Raw genomic sequence first — 17,347 nt, 5'->3', positions numbered from 1 at the left:
TTCTATATGAACTACAAAAGATACATGAAGCTTTAACTAAAACTAAAGAAGAACATACACTCTACTTTAGAATGATAAAGCCAACAGAAAAGTTTAACTTTAATGAACCTATACTTAACTCGGTGTATAATGTGAATAAAAGGAAAAATCAATTCTTATATGATACCCAATGTGAAACATGGTCAGATACCCGTATTTTAGTTGTTATACCAGGTGCATACGAATTAAACGAAATAGCAGAATTAATAAAAGAAGAAACTAATGGTAATGTTTTAATAGAACCTGATAAGTATACAAAGAAAAATTTAATGGAAATAAAACAAGGTGCAATTAACTTTGAGATAGAAAATTCAATAGCCCCATTACTAGAATTTAGAAAAATAGTTTATAAAAAAGGTAAATATACATCTCAGAAAATTCTTGATATTATGGGTTTTAGTACTATTAACATTCATTGTAATGTGATATCTGTTGTTAAAGATAATGGGAATAACGCAGACATACTATATGTTTTTACTCTATCAGAACCACCAGGTTACTTGATAAATATTATACCAACTAATATCTTGTATCAAAATGTAACTAAAGATGGAAAAGAATATATAGAGTTTCATATTAAAGATGAGCATGTCAGACCTATAGACTTTAATGGTGATGTATTAAGTTTTAATTTACATCTGGTGTAACCAGCAACAACTCCGTTGATCTTACGTTGTCAGCTGGGCGAAGCCCCATCTGTGTTAACACAGCTGGTCAAAGACCCATCAGTGAAGCTGCTTCGCAGATCTGGTGTAACCAGCAACTTCGTTGATCTAGTCTAGATATAAACTTAAACTTAAACTCAGACTGAACTACAAAACTCTCCAATCCCACATAATTCTTAGTTTACCATTCATATTTTTATTTTTAGTTATATCAATGACAATATAATTATAGGCTCCTTCCATACCTTGTAACATGTATTAACAAAATCGTTATAACTAAGTTCCACATTATTAAAGAAATCTTGATATATAGATGTGAGGACTTTACCTCTTTGTTCAAATGAAATAAATAGATTACAATTCTCTCTAACACTCTGTCTATCTATTGTGAATAGATTTTGATTAAGATATATCATATTGCAATTGTTATGTCTACTTCTACAAAAGTATTCATTATTAACTGGTTCTTTGGCTCTAACATCATCGAATATCATTAGTTTCGTTAAGTCTTTGGGTAATTGATCGGGAGAGGGTATATCTTTTATATCTTTAACAAACTCAACATCTGCTTTATCGTCAACAGAGTTGCGACTTTGTCGATTATAACTCTCTACACATTCATATTGATCACCAGTAGGACCAAAAATGTATAGCTTATCAAAGTTTATTTAAGCCAGAAGTAATCTTTTAATAAGAACGTCTTGCCGCATTCACTGGGACCAGATATTATACATCTAAAGTTCTCTGGGAGTGTAGCTTCTGTAATTATATTATCATCATTTAGCCATGATTGTAGATCTTCATTTATATTGACAGAGATATTGTTACTGAGATCAATGAAACCGCTTGATTTACCACAGATGGAGACTGTTCGAGAATATTTTTTGTTGTTAGGTTTATCCTTTTGTTGTTTTTCATCAAATAGATATATGAAATTATCATTAACATTATGGTTATCATTAACATTATCATTATCATTAACATTATCATTATCATTAACATTATCATTATCATTAATATTATCATTATCATTAACATTATCATAAACAATATTATTAGCATTATCATTATCATTAACAATATCATTGTCCTTATCATTATTAGTAAAGCTACTTCGTAGATAATTATCTTCATCATTAACATTATCTTTAACATTATCATTATCTTTATCATTATCATTATCATTAACATTAACACTATTATTATCATTAACATTATCATTATCATTAACATTATCATTATCATTAATATTATCTTTATCATTAACATTATCATAAACAATATTATTAGCATTATCATTATCATTAACAATATCATTGTCCTTATCATTATTAGTAAAGCTACTTCGTAGATAATTATCTTCATCATTAACATTATCTTTAACATTATCATTATCTTTATCATTATCATTATCATTAACATTAACACTATTATTATCATTATCATTATCATTAACATATTTTTATCATTAACATTACAACCTCAACAAAAACACTCATTATATATTCCTGGATAATTACAATGATTAACTAGAATATTCAAAGCATTAATAATTTTAAATCCTCTATCAATAAGATAGATCATACATAAACAAGGAGCCCCACAATAAAGTTCGTCATATTGTTGTATTCTTTCGTTAGAGCATAGATCAATATTTTCTTCTTAAATTAATGGGGTCTCAACACCAAAACTATCAAAGTAATACACAGGACCACCTTCTCTTCTGATAACTAAAACCCAATGTGTACCATAAGTTGGATGTAGATTGACAATAATATTGAAGTTAGGTTCACTTGAGTCTGATCTCTCATTACTATTTCAATTGGTTTTTTACTTATATTTTTTCCTGTATCTTTTATTCTGATATCACTCATAGCATTATTATCAATATTAAATTTATTATTGAATTCCTCAAAAGTTACGATAAGCATTTTTAATAGGTATAAAGATAGAGAAAGGTAGAGCAGTTATAATTTTTATTTTCTTAATTGGAATTTGTTATATAATATATGATTCAATACCAAGTAAATATACAAAATCAGAAGAAAACTTTGGTGGATTTATGAATAGTGGTCTAGTTTACTGTTGTTTATGGTGGAACTGGTACAGGCAAAACATATTTTATTAGACAATATTGGAAATTATACTTAGATCCGCGAAGCGGTTACACCGATCAAAACCAAAACCAAAACTAAAACCAAAACCAAAACCAAGACCAAGATCAGGGAAGTAATTTGGTAAACCACGAACAAAGTTCGTTCAATGATCTGCGAAGCAGTTTCACTGATCAAGCTAAAAATATAATCATAGTATGTAAAGATGATAGAGATTGGATAGATCCTGAGACTGATGAGTTTTATATTGGGTTTAATGCATGCGATATAAATATGATCTTTTCAAAAATAAGTCTAATTTCAAAGATAGTGTAATTGTACTTGATGATATGGGTGATAAGTTAAATAAGGATATAGCTTATTATTTCACAGAAGGAAGACATTATAATATTCAAATGATTGTAATGTGCCATAAACCAGCTCAAATAAATAATACAGCAAGAATGAGTTGTGATACTATTTATTTAACAACTTATAATGGAGTTGATCTATTTAAAAGTTTTAATGAAATTTATAAAAGTGAACATAACTTCAATAAAATAATTGGGGAGTTAAATAGTAACTATTATTATTGTACAGATGGAATGTCAGATGAACTTCGTTATGGTATAATTAAATATAATAGGAAGAAGAATACTTTTATTATTATTGATAAGAAAAGAACTATGATATATGACTCGAGAGTTGGTTTCCTTGATTTAAAAGCTCCTAGTTTAAAAGATGAATTAGAAAAAGAAAATATAAATAAACTTATAGCATATATGAAACCACTCATGATAATTGCTACAGATAGAAAAACTATTAATCATGATAATTATTAGTTCTACTTTAATAAACTTCATACATTAAAAGGCATTAAAATACAAAATGATATTTTAACACAAAAAAAATTAAAGCAAATGGTTTTAGTATAATATCAACCTTTTTAGGAATTATGATATATAGGAAGTCCGGGTTTTATGATATATACTTATATTTATCCTGATAAGACAGTAAAAAATGCTGGACTTGTAGCGATGGGTGCAAATAGTATGTTAAGTAGAGCAAGTACATTAGTTAATTATGGTTATGGAGAAGATCTGCAAAGCATGTTGGAGAACCAAGGGCAGAGCCCCTTACACCATGATGATCTACAAAGTAGCTTTGCTAATACAATCCGCGAAGTGGTTACACCAATAGAAAAGCTACAAGAAGAATATATAGATGAAGAGATGGGAACTTTAAATAGAAAGGGACAAAAATATTTAGACAGACTATATGTAAATATTGAAGAATTTAGAGAAGAAATTGTAATTTTTGTTAGAAATAAAACGGAATAAGACATTGAAGTGATTTTAGACAAAAGATATAAAATTAATACACTCAATACGTTAGGAAAGGAATATTTAGCTAAGTGTATCTTTTCTAAAGATAATACTAAAGATTTAATTGAAATCTTGGCTAAATTCGTGGATCAGTGAAACTGCTTGGCAGATTTTGGCCAATTATAAATTGTTATGAAATGTTTAAAGTGCAGTCATAAATGTGGACTCCCTTTTAATTTAGCTTTTCATTATTCAATATATCATGAAAATAAAATTAGTAAATGTGCATGTGGTGATAAAACATTAAGTGGTTTTTGTATGAAACCTGATTGTTCTTTTTTCGATGAATCTGGATATAACTCTAGTTCTAGTATTAACTCTAGCTCTAGTATTAACTCTAACTCTAACTCTAGCTTTAGCTCTAACTCTAACTCTAGCATTAACTCTAACTCTAACTCTAACTCTAACTATAATTCTAACTCTGACTCTAACTCTAGCATTCGCTCTAACTCTAACTCTAGCATTAACTCTAACTCTAACTTTAGCACCGAAGACTTAAATAGAAATTGTAATAAATGTAATTCTGTAAAACCATTAACTGATTTTGATGAGAGTAAGTATACATGTAGAAATTGTATTTCAGCTAAAGTTAATTGTCTATATTGTCCTTCTAATGGGAGATATGATGGGATATGAGCTCTTGTAAAGAAACAACATCCAGATGTAGAATTAAGTAGAGGATTTAGTAGAATTTTAATTGAAAGATCAGCGGATCTCAGATCAGTAGAACTGTTTCACAGATCTGTTATTGGTCAAACTGGGGAAAGTTGCTCGTGTAAATAAAATAATTTTGTATCATTTTTTCTTAATAATGGAATAAATATAGAAAAATTAAACGAGAATATAAATTTATTGAATGGTGTAGATAATTTAAAATAAAACAATACAGAAAAAAAAATAAAAATTTATTAGAAAATTTAGATAATTTTAAACTTATTTAAAAGAGAGGGAAATCACTCTTTAAGCGCGATAAATAGTGATTTTGTACTGGGCCATCACTCCAATAGGGGCGATTTTGCTCTTAAAGAGTGATTCGCTCTTAAAAGAGGGATTTCACTCTTATTTTTAAATTTTATAAATTTTTTGTTTTTTTTTTTGGAGAAAAATTAATTTTTTAATATGAAAAAAAGATGTAAATTTAGCTTTCTTTCATATTTATCAACCACTAATAGTACATGAAGACAGACTCTAACTCAAATGTGAATTAGTTAGACTATAACTCAAATATGTTGCAAATTATGCAAAAAAAATTAACTGAAAGAAATGTGTGAGAAATGCTTAAAATAGCTTTAGTTTTTTCTCCACGAATCTGGTGAATACTCAAAGGGGGATATTCGAGTGCACCATTCCAGTATTTACGTCAATGGCCATGAAACCGGAGTCGTAGAATTTATATTTGAAGATTTATTTGGAAGGGAAAATAACTTTCATTACTAAATTTTGTTGCAAACTGAAATTTAAATCTCATTATCTCGAAAAGTATCCGTCCGATTTAGTTCATTTCTCTTGTATGTCTTATAATATAGGCCTCGGGTAGTAAGTGCCAAGTTTGCTCAATTTTGAACCACTAGTTTTGAAGCTATTTACATTTGAAAAACTCCCCCGCGTATTAAGATTGGTCATAGAATTTAAAAAGGTAGCCCCACTCCACCTCCTTGGCCTACAGACCTCATTTTCATTTAGAGTGTGTATCCAACTAATAGTTATCTATTCACAAAGTTTGAATTTGATACCTTTTTAGTTCTCGAGATTTTGCTAAAAATCCGTATATTTTATGTCCAAGTTTTGCTATTTTGTTCGTATGCCTTAATTATGCTTGTCTAATAAATGTTATTGTTCAAAAGAGCAATATTTTGTGTAGCCAGGCGAAAGCCATAGTGAATGGCTAAAAAGTGCCGTGGAGAAAAAGGGTCCACTCATGGAGAATTATTCTAGAACATTCTTTGTGAAGTAACCTGTTACGCGTTACTGACTAGCCAATCAGAATGAAGATTAGTTGCTGGAGTTACAAGCTAGTGGTTGTTTCAATGCTTTATTTTTGTTACGAGCTACTGGTTGTTACAAGCTACTGGTTGTTACCATGCTACTGGTTGTTACAAGCTACTGTTTGTTACAAGCATAGTTTACTCGATACTAAGTGAGACAGAAAATGATAGATTTTGAGTGAATATGTATCGACGAATTTACAAACGAGCTTAACATTATTTTCTAGAATTAAGCCATTTCATAATTTAGTGTTAGACTTAGAGTGAATATGTAGTAGTGGATAAAACAAGGAAACCAACAAGCAGTAAAATTTGGCCCTACTCGACATGCGCGATTAGCGTTAGGAGAAAGGGTCAAATTTTACTGGTGGTTGATTTCCTTGTTTTATCCACTACTTCTATGTTTATCCAGCTCCTGGATTCAAGGTTCTTTTCTGAAATTGGTGTCACTGCATTTTCGTTCCAAATATTTCTTCTCTATCTTGACTGGTCATTTCAATTTCCTGCACAGTTTTGAGTTTGTCAAATATTTTCGCTAAATAGAAAAATAAATTTTTGGCAACATATATTTTCTGTTGCATTTCTTTACCTTGTTGTTTTGTTTTTGGTGATAAACGTAAAAGATCATCTAATCATCTAAAGATATACATAAATCCATGACAAAATCGACTAGTACACTTGCGTATTTCTTCGGTATCATCAGTTTTCGTTTAGTTTTGAACTCAAATCGTCGTTTTGGTTACTTTCAAATGTTTCGTTTGAAACGTAAATGATCGTAATTTTAGCTGTTTTAAATCGAAGAAATCGCGCCAGTTATGCATTTATAACCACAAAATTTCATCGGTTGTTTAACTGAAACTTTTTTTTAGTCATCGTTTCGTCTATGTCGTTATTTTCGTGCACCTCACAAATTGTTCCCACTGTACCTGTTTCATTCATCAATGATGGTAGCAGTGGATTTCGACTTAGTTTAGTTCGGAGTAGTGTCACCTGCACCAATCATGACAACCGATTGCGGTTCCATTTGCGGTTCTGGTTTTGGTTCCCGTTCCATTTGCGGTTCTGGCTTAGATTCCGGTTCCAATTGCGGTTCTGATTTCAATTCCGGTTTCGATTGCGGTTTTGATTGCGGTTCTGGTATCGATTGCGGTTCCATTTGTAGTTCTGGTTTCGATTCCCGTTCCATCATCATTTCTGGTTTCGATTCCGGTTCCATTTGCCGTTCTGGTTTTGATTCCGGTTCCATTCGCGGTTCTGGTTTTGATTCCGATTCCATTCGCGGTTCTGGTTTTGATTCCGGTTCCGTTCGCGGTTCTCGTTTTGATTCCGGTTCCATTTTCGGTTCTGGTTTCGATTCCGGTTTCATTTGCAGTTGTAGTTTTGATTCCGGTTCCATTTGCGGTTCCAGTTCCGAATCCTGTCTTGTTTGGGGTTTTGATTCCGATTCTGATTCTGGCTGCGGTTGCAGCTCCTCAGATTTGGATGATTGAGCCAAATTATTTTCCGCCCCTGGTTTATGCTCATGTTTTATTATTTGAGTGGCTAGGTTCAGCTCGACACTGTTTGGTTCAACTTCATCAGAAGAGGCGCGTTCACCTGTCGTCAATGTTCCATCGCGAGCACGTTGAGTAGGCCAGCCATTGTATGTCAACGGGTTATCCACATCTGCGTTTTCAAATCTGAATAAAAAATTAGAGGAGTCGGTATCGAAAACTGTTGAAGTTCTTGGACTGCTGATCGAGGTCCTTCGCTTCTGGTGTCACTTGGGAACGATGCTTCCATTTCCGTCTGCCCTTCACTTTTATATTCTCCTTCAACGCTCAGAGATCGTTTATTTCGCCTCCGTTGATTCTTGCCATCATTCTTGGTCGATGACAGGATCCCTTTCTTCACACCTGTCCCAAAATCAACCACTGATCTGGATTTCCTTCGCCTCCGATTTTTGGTTTCACTCCAATTTGGCACTTGCGATCTGTAAAGAACATCTGGCTCATCGTCAACTGTGACTGCTTCGTTTACGAATGCAAATGCACAATTGACAGCAGTTAATTGACATGATTGACGCTGAATCGTGTCAGGCCTATGGGGAGTTGGTGCCTGAAATCGGGCAATGATTCTTATCCCTCTCTTATTCGACTGTTGCTCTATTCGATTGGCTATTCCAGGTCTAGCTAGTTGTTTTCCGATCAACAAACACTGTAAAAATTCCTTGATAACTTTAACAGCATTTTGTCTAAATTGCAGGTTGCCAACAAAAAATAGCCAGAAAGCGAATACCATAGTCGTCAAAGAAACCAAGATTCCAAGATCAAACAGGATCTTGGACAAGAAGGGGTTTGAGACCTCTAATGATGTGGCTCCAAATACAGAGGAGACTATTGCGAATACGAAGTGCATGCTCGTGAACGAAACGGTCCCAATCATGACCCACCTGTCGCGTCTCTCGGATGCCGGTTGATGTTGTCCCAGTGATATCAACCTTGAGCGTCTTTGTCTAAAACAAAAACGAGCACGTATAGTAGTCAGCGATATTAAATTGAAACGCTAGCGAACGTTCAGAGGTCAGAGATCAAATATAAGACATGTATAAATCAGCGTTTGGAACGTTCACTTGCGCTGCAACTTTATGGGACCGACTATAGTATTGTGTAAATCGAGAAAATTGTGTTAGATATCTTGTTGCACTATTTTTTTCTATAAAAACTAAAAAAAACTCTATAAGTTTTGTAGAAAAACAAGAAATTCGAAACTTTGTCAGAGGCAATGCGCTTGACAGTCGAACAAAAATTTTGTGATGATCGACAAAAGGTTGCGTGCCACATAGTTTTTTTTCAAAAATTTTATTGTTTCCTGGTGTTGGAACAACGCTCAAATCTTAACTTGACATTGCGAAGTTTAATTTAAAAATAATTGGTGCAGTTTATACAAAATAACATTTATTGAAATGAATCAACAAAAGTTTAGCTCAGTGGATCAATATCTTGTTCATGTGCTCTAATTTAGAAACTAATTATTAGTTGTAAGTAGTCTCATGTTAATGGTTGTAAGGTATCTGATCCCCATCTTTAAATGATTATATGTTTAGGCTACCTCCGAAAATAGATTTAATTCCGGGAATTTCGATGGAGCTAACCATATTTTGCTAGACATTACACTTCAACTATAAATCATTGAGCAATGATTAAACACCTGGCTTGATTTTTCTCATTGATACGGGAAATTTTTCTGGTCCGTTCAACTCACCAATGCAAATCATCAATTTGATCTATTAAGAAGATACATCCTGTAAATCTCTTATTTTCTCTATTAAAATGATCGCACTTTTCTCTCATTCTCCTTATTTCTGCTTCAACTCAATAAAAAAACGTTTTTGTTCCACCTGTCAAAGTTCATAACCCAACCGGTTATCAATGAGCTGTTTTCTAAGTCACAAAAGTAATAAAAGTAAAAGTCCGTTTCTTTTTCAGAAGTCATTATTTTATGCTTATTTACTTTTCAAATCACAACCCACCAACAGATATTGAAGATTTTCAGTAACTCAGGAAAACCTACAGTTGTTCTCAATATGGAGCACGAGAAAAGAGGCTATATTGCTGAAACACGGTCTCTACGAATCAAGATTGGGGCATATGAGCAACAAAATCAGTCCTAGTAATTGCCCAATGGACCAAAGGATGATTAGAAGAAGGCTCACAAAGTGAGCAATGATGCATATAAAATATTTTCAAAAAAAGAGCAACAGAAAGGATTTTTGGTGCCATTTGGTACTAACACTATATGCAAAAAAGCTACAAGAAGCAGAAAAAGCAGTCTCATAGACCTTCTTTATTGCTTTGAACCTAAGCTTTTCAATGTGGCATGACAACGGCTGCAGAGACTCCATCAGGGCACGCAACAGGGATATAGGGGACAGAGTTGTTGAGTGGCAGTAACAGCGAAGTTTTCCTCCAAAAAAATAACAAGGAGAGGAAACTGCTATGTGTGTGGGGTCCCTGCACGTTTTGCGAAAGACTGCTGTAGGGAGGATATAATACAATGCAGCAACTGTGTTGAGAGAGGACATTAAGAGAGGGCATACGAAAAAGATAGAGAAGTGAGCAAACCGGAGTCAGTGTTAATAGTCCAACATTGACTACACTAGACTACAACTACCTTGCGGCTCTTGCCCAGTGAAGAACAACGCGAACCCATAATCGCAGATTGATTGTGCTCACCACAGAGTGACAAATATTGATGTGTCCGTATTCGTCGTGTCACTTCAATCAGTGGTCAGAAACCCAAATCGCGAACCCTACAAACGAAGCTTCAACTAAAATCATAAAGATTTGAGGAAATTTAGAATCTTTTGCAGACAGTGACCCAGATTAGATTTAACTCACGGTAACTTTTTGTTTCAGTAACGCAGAGGGGAAAGCTTTCAAAGCTCAGTGCGGACAAGGGCATGCTTAACACAAGAACACTGCTTGTTGTGACTAAGAATGTCTGAAAACGCACCAGTAATTTGTCTATGAAGAAGAAAAAAAGAAAATGACTAGCCGATCCAGTGGCCTCACACTGTGAAGGATAATATCGAAACCCTCCACGATAAGGTGATTTTGAAACCTGCGACAACACTCACGAACAAGGAGGTCAATCTCGGCATACATGTTCATATATTAAAACAAGGACGCAGTGATCAAGCAAAAAGTATAATATGTGGTAAAGGGATTCAAACAATTCGGACAACTGGACTACTTGGAAAGTTTTGTTTCAACATGCACGCCAGGAACAACCAAGAAATCAATTAGAATTTCTGTTAGGCAAGGTAGTTGTATGCATCAATGTAAGGTAAAAGCGGCTTTTTTTGCTCACCTATTAAGGTAAATTTGTACCTAGAGCAACCCCAACGGTTTGAGAAAAGAGTACAAAACGGGAAAGCTATTATTCCAACTAAATAACATTGTCACTTTCTCTAATTAGACAAGAATTCAAGAGAAAGCAGGTATCAACATTGTTGTGTTTGCAAAAGCAGAAACAGTTGGCCATTGTTTTTTGTTCAGATTGAAACCATTTCGAATCACGAAGCACGACAGTGATGTCAGTCAACAAATAAGTGATAAAGCAACTTTCCGCATTGAGGATAGAAGGAGACTTCACTGGTTTCTGGCCCGACGAATCAGAAGACAGTGGGCAAAAGTCACAGTTGATCAAAAGCACTGAGTAGAGACGATACTTAGGCGGTTTCAAATGAGTGACTGCAAACCCTCAAGAGCTCCAATCGACTTGAAATTGTAACTTCAGGCAGCACAAAATGGAGACGAAGAAGTTCATAATAAAGTTTACAGAAGATTGGTGGGATCATTTTTCTATCTGGCAAAACAGAAACCAAAACTCCAATTACCAACTTTCAGTTTGCAAACGTCAAAAAAAGGATGTCATAAAATAAGAGAGCAATTAACTTCAAAATAATAGATGCTTTCAATTTTACTTAAAATCTATATTGATAACTGCGAATAATTATTTTTATAAAGCGGCCAAAATTTCCATTTTGGACATCATGTTAAAAATTATTCTTTTCAAGTTAGGCGGAAAATTCTTTGAGATCAGATCATTTCCTCGCGTAAATAAATGACTTCCATCAATTTCTACTACGTCTACGGTTAAATTATTCTTTAAAAGTGATATTAAGTGTAGGCAAGTAAATTGAGTCAAATCCTAATGAGCTCTTTAAGGTCTAAAACAACAGATTAAACTCAAGCCTTCCAAAATACTGACAGAAGTTCTAATTTGACACACCTTTGAACTAAATACTTCAAAGAAATTTTTGCTCATTTTCCTTATGTTTTTGTTTTTCAGCTGCAGGCAAGCACTCTCAGCAAGCACACGTTAAAGCAAACCTGAAATTTGTGGTCCGTCAAATCTCTCAAAATGAAAATAATTGCCTTTAACTTGCAAACCGAGCAATAGTTGTGCAAAGTTTTTGTTAATAATTATTTTAACCCACCCGCATTAATCAAAACGTAAAAAGGGGAACTTTATTAGTGTTTTCAGAAATTTAAAAAAATGCTGGACAAATCTTGATTTATACTCTAAACAAAAGAAATAAGTAAGCACCTGGCGCTTATTTTAAAGCATCCTCAAACTACGACATTCGTTAATAAAACTTTTGATCTTATACGCACAAAAACAAACAAAAACAAAAAAAGTCTTGAAAACAAGAATTTTTCTCCTTACGCTGATAAAATTTTAATTAAAACAACACATTACATGATTATTGACACTGCGCGTCCTTAGAATCAGAACAGGCTCCAACAAAAAAGTGGAATTCAATAACAGACAAGGCAAAAGGGACAAAAACTGAGAGTTTTTTCAAAAATCCGAGTCTTTTGGAAGAATGTTAGTATCAGGTTAAGAAAAACACAAGAACTATATACTTAAATCCTTAATCATAATTAACATACAAATTTAGAAGTCATAAAATATTTATTAGCAATTTCAGTAAGTGAAAACAGAGCAATTAGGAAAGACGGCGAGACTAACACATTTACCAAAAGTTTTTCAAAACAAATTGTACCTACGTCAATGAAAACCACAGCCAAAAATTGTAGCCTATATAATTGATAATTACGTCGCACTAGAAGACCAATGCGAACTATTGTGAGACTAAGCAAAGCGACAGGAACATAAGAAAAGCGACAAAAGCGGGCATGATTGAAAATTCAACTATTGGTTTTTTTGGGAAAAAATTAAAAGTTATTTGAACCAGTTCCATCAGCTCAAGTCGTTAATTAGATTCATTTTCTTCGTGAGCAGATAATGACAGTTTGGATTAGTGGCGTGAATTATAATTCAACACTATAGCCGACAAGATTGCCCTATATATAGCTGCAAAATAGTCTCCTGTCCATAAAAAAAGATAGCAACGCTTATAGAAAAAAATTCAAAGAGTTATTGGCGCCTCTTAAGAAACCATATTTTTGATTTTTAAGATACATACTTAAGTTTCTAAAGAGCAAACATTGTTTTTTTGGGTGAGGTAAGTGTTTTTCACGCATAATCAAAATCTAGTCACGACAGGCGGGCAATATAATTCAGAGGTGTATCCTAGAGGTGCAAATACTTTTGACATTAGAGACATTCAATTCCGTGATCTCCCAGATTACAGCTAATCAACTTACAACTGGGCGATACCACTTTTGCCTTCTCTAATTTAGAAGCTAAAAAAGAAATCAGGCGAGAAAAGGTCACTTTAAAATCAAACGAAAGAACGTAAAACAAAAAATGACCCTCAGACAAAACGAAAACAAAACTAAGAGCACCGCAATATAGTTAGATATCAGTTATAGTTTAAATATCAGATTACAACCCGCAGTTTTAACAGCAATAAAAAATTTGTCAAAAACTCATTAAATTTCGTTACCAGCAAATTTAAGTAATTTTTCTAACAGAAAAAGTGGTTCAAATTCTTAAAAGGAATTGGATATTAAATTAAGACATTAATTTTTTACGGCTCTTACCAACAGAAAAATTGATCTGATGATAAGTCATTTTGCATAACCAAAAGAAGCAATTTTTTTTAAAAAAAATTACGAACAAAACTCAACATATCGTTGATGGTTTCTGAAAAAGAAACGTTTTAACGAATTGGAAAACACTATTTATGAAAGCGAACTTTTGATTAGATTCATTTATGCCTCATTAGAAAACGAATAGAGTTTTCATTCTTGGGACTAGGTGACAAGGCACCAAGCATAGAGAAGGCTCAAAAAATAATTGTATATTTTTATTATAAAAAAGTTTTGACATAGTAGTTCAAAACTTAAGATATCAATTGAAACGATTACATTATTTCTATGAGGCCTCAATAAAGATCAATCGGATCCAGTTATTAATGAAACTAAGAGACCGGGCAGCAAAAGGAAGTACAAAAATGTGCAGAAGAAAAAATCTCTGAGAGCTTATCAAACGGAAAGACTCGCGTATACAACTAAATGCTCTTTGATGAATTCACAAAATAAAATTAATCGTTACTAAAAAAATGTATGGCTTTCGAAACCATTAATTTACTAATTTAAAAGATCAGGAGAACAAAAGCATTAATTGAAGCCACATTACCGCAAATAAGAAAAAAATTGAACTAAAAAACCAGAAATCAGTTCAAACACCATTTTGTAACTCAACATTAAAGGTAAGTTCTTAAAAGAAAAGTCACACTGCAAGCTTATCCGATATTTGCCTCCTGTAATTATTCATTTCAAATCCATATCAAACTTTCTAAATATTCTGATTTACGTCCTGAAGATACTTTTTCTGTAGATTTTAGCAAAAAAGAAACGGTCCTGAGGACCATTTTTTGCTAAAATCTTATGAAAAAGTAAATTGCATGCTGGTTGAATTCAGGCTGTATTTATAGGGGACAAACTTAGGCAAGAACTAAGGCAACAAAAAATTTGAATTAGCCAAGACCAAAGTAAATTTGATCATGTTATCTTGTTCTCGACATGTCATCAAAAGCCAAGAAATATCAAAAGTTTCATTTCGTTAAAGGCAAAGCTAATTAACAACGCATCGATCGAAAAACTGAAAAGATGACAAACATTTTTTTAAAGTTGCAGAATTTTTTGTTAAAAGAACTTAATAATAATATCTTGAAATTGGTTTCGGTGCCATTGAAAATAGTGCAGTTACCATTAAACTCCAGAGAGAATAATTGGATAACTCGGGAAAAAGACCAAAAGAACTTCGAAAAAAATTGAAAACAATTTCAGTTTTTAAAGTAAAAGTTGCCATTAATTGTGATATCCACACTGTCAAGTCCTTTTCGTTCTCTCTGAAAACCATCCAATAACCCATTCTCAAGCCCTAATTTTTCACTCGCCCCTAAGGACCGAATAACTTAGTTGCCCTAAGAACTGAAATAATAACAAAAATATTAAAAGCAATGATTTTTTTTAATTTGCATTGCAAAAACATTTTGAACCAACGAACATAGAAAAAAATTATGGCTTGCAAAACGTGAAGATCTGAACAATTTTGCTCGAAAAGATTTCAATAACTCCATAAATTGACACTTTCGCCGTAAAATTAGGCACTCCCAGCAGCTTCAGCACTCCAAACAACTGAAAGACTATTAAGCTTTTTGAAGGCTTCAAATGAAAATTAATGAAATTTAACTGGGCGTTACTTGTTTATCTCGCTTTGAAAGCTCAAAATCTGAAAAAATATGTGAAAATTTAAAAAAAAAACATAGCAGGCCAAATTCTGACCTAATTTTTTAAGAATGTTCTTTAAATAATCAAAGAACTTAACCTAGTAAGGACTATGATTGGACCGGAAAAACGATTTAACGAAAATTGAAAAACGCAGTAGAATTCAACGTCAAGTTACCGCGTGTGAACAATAGACCACTAGTGAGAAAGCAAAATTCTGTTCGAACACCGTTTCCTCATTCATTTTTCAATATTAGAGTAAAAATTTCACGCCGCATAACTACTCGATTTTTCGCTCCACTTCCTGTTTCGTCTGCTCCACAATCACTACTCCAAAAAAATTTTGACTTCAAAAATCATGAAAATGTATAAAAAGATCTCATAAAAAAGACAGAGCCTCGAAACAACGCAATTTTTGAATTGTAAGAAACAGTCAATGGGAAAATGGCTCAATTTTTGCTTCACCGGATCAATAACAATAAATCTTGATCAATATCTTGATCAAGAACTTAATCAATAGAAACATACCAGATATTAAAATAACGGACAGAAAAATTAAAAAAGACTCTCGCCAACCTTAGGCGTTTGACGATGGTTGTGTTAAGTGGAACTATAACAGCCAATGGAATACCATAGCCTAATAGCACAACATAGACCACTAAAAGACCATGGCTGTCTGTTTGTGCTGTATACTCATCCCCCTCAACACTGAGTGTGCATTTGAAGTCGTTCGTCCACTCGAAGGTGAAAAGAAAGGGGGATATTAGGACAAGGGACGATAATACAACACCAGCTGATAGCACACAGGGTCGACGCAAGTTGTTCATGAGTTTGCGTTCGTAGTTCAATTCTTGGGTAACTCCGAGGTACCTGTCGTAAATTAGGAGCACGTCCAGGTATTGAGCGGAGATAACTGAAGACCACATGAGCCATGAGAGGGTGTTGCAACCAGTCAACGAACGCATTGGGTTCAGAAAGGGAACTTTGGGGCTGAAATGACGCAAACTTTTACATAAAAATATAATGTGTGTTTGTGTGTATTTCTAAGTATAAAAGTATAAATATTTCTAAATATATAAACATATATGATAACTCATACATATTGTCTCTCACAGTTTCTAACTATCTTATCTCTCTTTTTTTGCTGTTAAGCTCAGAGACTAGGGTCTAGGCCCATAATCTGTTGGGGTCTAAGCGGGCGCAGCTAATCTGAAAACGGACTGGTACCGAAACTAAACCAGCATCTCTTACCTGCAAGCTTACTGCTCAAATGATTACACCAACTTGTCATCATTTCTTGAACTTCGGCATCTCTTATAACACCTTCTCATGTTTTTTTGCTCCTCAAAGCTCCTTCTCTCTAGCGAAGTATAGTTCGAAAAAGTAGAGCTTCTTTTCAAGCTATGTCAAATATGCACAATTTATATTAGGTTGTTCTGTTTCAATTTTTTTTTCTCTCTATATATATATATATATATATGTGTTTATATCTATATATATATATATATATATATATATATATATATACATATATATATATATATATATATATATATATATATATATATATATATATATATATATATATTTACTTATAGATCTATGTATATATATATATATATATATATATATATATTTATACATATATAAATATATATATATATATATATATATATATATATATATATATATATATATAGAGGGAGAGAGAGAGAGAAAAAAAATTGAAAAAGAACAACCTATTATAAATTGTGCATAATTGACCTAGCTTATCAAGAAGTTCTACTTGTTCAAAGTATACTTCGCTAACGAAAAGGAGCTATGAGGAGCAAAAAAAAAACATAAGAATGGGTTATAATAGATGCCCAAGTTCGAGAAACGAAGACACGTTATTGTAGTCATTAGAACAATAAGCTTGCAGGTAAGAGATTCTGGGTCAGTTCCAGTAATGGTCCATTTTTTAAGACTAGCTGCGTCCACTTAGACCCCAAC

The 17,347-nt window shown here is 33.0% G+C and overlaps 1 protein-coding gene across 5 annotated transcripts in view; it reads right to left on the bottom strand.

Annotated features, from left to right (window-relative positions):
• Positions 1 to 17,347, bottom strand: part of LOC142335045 (dihydrolipoyllysine-residue succinyltransferase component of 2-oxoglutarate dehydrogenase complex, mitochondrial-like) — a 559,039-nt gene that overhangs the window by 434,889 nt on the left and 106,803 nt on the right. The gene's annotated exons all lie outside the window — the stretch shown is intronic.

Source organism: Convolutriloba macropyga, chromosome 1 (genome assembly GCF_964194025.1).
Source record: "Convolutriloba macropyga chromosome 1, txConMacr16.3, whole genome shotgun sequence".
NCBI lineage: Eukaryota > Metazoa > Xenacoelomorpha > Acoela > Convolutidae > Convolutriloba > Convolutriloba macropyga.
This window is presented reverse-complemented; position numbering and strand designations above follow the sequence as displayed.